This window comes from Frankliniella occidentalis, unplaced genomic scaffold (assembly GCF_000697945.3).
Source record: "Frankliniella occidentalis isolate FOCC.00 unplaced genomic scaffold, Focc_3.1 Scaffold240, whole genome shotgun sequence".
Classification (NCBI taxonomy): Eukaryota; Metazoa; Arthropoda; class Insecta; order Thysanoptera; family Thripidae; genus Frankliniella; species Frankliniella occidentalis.
In genome coordinates, this window is record NW_026267366.1 from 397,161 (window position 1) to 400,832 (window position 3,672).

The window sequence follows — 3,672 nt, forward strand, 5'->3', positions numbered from 1 at the left end:
TCAAAATGATACAGTATGTGTTCGCACATTTGCTCGCCCGATAGCCCTAGCTGGATGAACTTAAAATAAAAAGATACAACGTGAAGTAAGGTGTTTTCAAAATTTCGCTTTCACAACTGGAAAAACGTCTATTATCTAAAAGTCCTTTTTGATGCGTGACTTTGTGGTCGGCTTAATTGTGGTAGAGTTTTTCCCTGAGGGCCATTACAAACACTTTCCCACATAAACTCAGATGCCTACCGTTTCGCATATATTGCTCAAAAATCTCGATGCGTGGCCGTACAGTCATGGAACCTTAACGACCTTAAATGCCGGGTTTACGATGGTGCATTTTCGGAACAGAATGAAATTTGTGCGGAACGGAACGAATCCCGTTTGCTTGTTTCGTATGGGCGTGTTTATGATGGCGTTTTGACGGAACGGAACGAAATCTCAGGCCGTGGCCGGGACAGAACGACGGACGACGGGTTCCCATTTTGATGGGAAGGAGCGGGAACAGAACGAAGTTTTCCGGAACGGAACGAAGGAGCAGCCAATGAGGAGGAGGCGTCCCTGCGATACGGAACACACTTTCGTTCTGTTCCGTCACTGATGGCGGGTTTATGATGGAGTTGGTGATTTCGGAACAGAACGAGATTTTAGCGGAACAGAACAAAATTTTCGGGTACGGAACGAAGGAGTGTTTATGATGTTTCAGTGACGGAACAGAACGAAAGTGTGTTCCGTATCGCAGGGACGCCTCCTCATTGGCTGACCCTTCGTTCCGTTCCGGAAAACTTCGTTCTGTTCCCGCTCCTACCCATCAAAATGGGAACCCGTCGTTCTGTTCCGGCCTGAGATTTCGTTCCGTTCCGTCAAAACGCCATCATAAACTCGCCCATAAGAAACAAGCAAACGGGATTCGTTCCGTTCCGCACTAATTTCATTCTGTCCCGAAAATGCTCCATCGTAAACCCGGCATGAAACATCGTAAATACCCCTTCGTTCCGCAACCGAAAATTTTGTTCTGTTCCGCTAAAATCTCGTTCTGTTCCGAAATAACCAACTCCATCGTGAACCCGCCATAACAACGTAACTAAAGGGCGCCGATTGACAATATCCAAGTCCATAACCCCGCCTCGAAGAGGCAACATAGAACTTTGAGAAGATGAAAAATTATCATTGTGGACTGATTGTAACCTGAAAATGCGTGTTTTTTTTTATTATCACCCACCTAGACCCACAGTAGACCACTTTTGAACGGTTAAAGACACATTCTTAAATTTGTTAAAATTGGCCCTAGCAGATGTTAGCAAGTTGCCTCGAATGGACCCTGGAACAACTATACAAAAGTAGTGTTAGATGAGTCATTGAGTCATTGAGGGCAGTAGTATCGCTTGCAGTTGTCACCGGTCTAAAAATCTATTTTAGACCACGAAGTGCCCTGTGTGCTGCTTACATGTAAGCACCCATGTCCTGTAACGTCGCAACGGATGCGTGCACTTAGCTTAATCCGGTGCCAGGCGCGTGGGTGTGGTAGCGGCGGAAACACGGTATTTGCATGATAACCCTGAAATAACTTGGAGAGAATCTTGATCTGACTGAGCAGCAAGCACGAGAAAGCTCTTTCCACTTCCCCATACTGAAATTATACAGAAATAAGTCCAACAGTGTACTTAACAGACTGATTAATCAGAATGCTTGGAAGCATGCAGCTCAACGTTGTCAACTTAACCGTGGATCCCTTCGGATCCGCAGGAACGCTGCAGAACTTGCGTACCACAGCAATCATTTTTCCGGGAACTTCCCGGTTGGATTCGGGAAGTACATTTTCCGGTTGCTCCAAATGTTATAACATACATAGATATGACGAAAAATAGCATCCGGAAAATTACTTCCCGGATTCAACCGGGAACTTCCCCGAAATATATTTGCTGTGTACGCTCGTACTGGGCGGGCTTAAAACGGTTGCAACTGTGTTAATTCGAAGGCCAAGGAAAATTATTACATGTAAAAACTAAAAGCAATTTTTTGTGCTTTTCCCAGAGCGAGCGTTCGTAAGTTCCACAGAGTCCGTATGCGGCTCCGAACGGATCCGCGAACTGGAAAACCTTACAGTATGTGCGCTAGGGCAAGCAGTCAGAATGCAGATTAAAGACATGCGGTTTTTTCAGGTGTCCAAATATCGACCTCAATCTTCTCTGGAATAAGTAAATCGCGCAGGCACTCAATTACAAACGAGACCAAGTGTGTGCTTCTCAAGTCAACTGCTGACAATAAGCTTTCAACCGAACGTGTGTACCGGGTGTAACTGAGAATGCGCAACAGTGTTGCGGGATTGCATACCCGCCAGGGCTGCAGGGGCCATGGCGCCTTACGGGCTAACTAGGTAGGCAAACCCGCAACACTGTTGCGCATTCACAGTTACACTCGGTACAAAATCAACTGGCTTGTAACGAGCAACGGGCGTCACTGCGTGCAGATCAAGCAGAACCACTGGGTAAAAGCGACCAAAAGTAATTAAAAGCCAGCACGCTCCATGTTATTGAAGGCAAAGAATTCTGAATACTATCGTAACGAACACAGTAACCTTTGCACGAGGATTAGTAGAGAAAGGATAGCGAGGCGTGATTGACAACCCAATAATCCCCAAGCACACTGATAAATTTGTAAGCCCGTTAACGAAAAGAAAACTGCTGCACACCACAACACCTATCCCAATCACGGGGATGTGGCGTGCAGGTGGGTGGTGGGCCAACGAGGGTGCACTCCTCACAGGTTCGAGATTGCCAGCCATCGACGCGTAAAGGTAATATGGAGACCGAGAAGTTATACTTGATCACAAATGCAAATGAGATTGCACCTACCTTAGTAGCTGTCCTTTCAGTACTCTAGAAACTCAAGTGTGAGACTGTCGAACAGTTGCAGGTGCAATACCTGATGTCTCAATGGTCTAAACTACGCGCCGAAATTATTTTGACCTTTTCGGAATTATCTTTTGAGCGGGAGGACATATTAACCCAAACGAGTGGCTACTAGAAAAATTTCACTGAGTTTTCGTTACTAAACAAATGTAACGCACATTATTTTGCAACGAATCGTGCACTGTAAACGCAAGTGTGTGAATGTTGCACACTTGTAGGTGTGTGAATGACCTATCGGAGTAAATGTGTGAATTTTCCTTTGCGATTCCCACACTTGTGCCTCCGTGATTACGAATGTCGTTAACGCCTTGTGTATTGTAGGGCACAAGGAGTGGTTTGAGCATTCAGTAATAGGACAGCGATTTGAAGCCTTCTTTACGACTTAATAGACCATTTTTTTGTCATTTTCACCTTATTTTCGTCAAGAAATGCCCGCTAGCACCCGAAACAGTAAACGATAGAGCAAAACGGATGTTCGATCAAAAATACCTTTTGCGACCTGTGGGTTTTGATTTTTTGAAAAGTAAATCTTTTGAGCTAGAATGCTCATCTTCGAACTCGATCTGTCTCTTTATGATTCAAATCGTCCCTGAAATTCCCAGATCGGCATCTCAATTCCTTCAAGTTATCGTGTAAACAAACAAACAAAATGAAACTTTTTCGGTCAGTCAAGTAATGGGCTTCGCTCGACGCTCATCGCTCAGCCAACTACTCGAGGTAAAACAAAGCAAAAGAGGCGCCGTGCAACAGTGCAGGTGCAGATATGCTC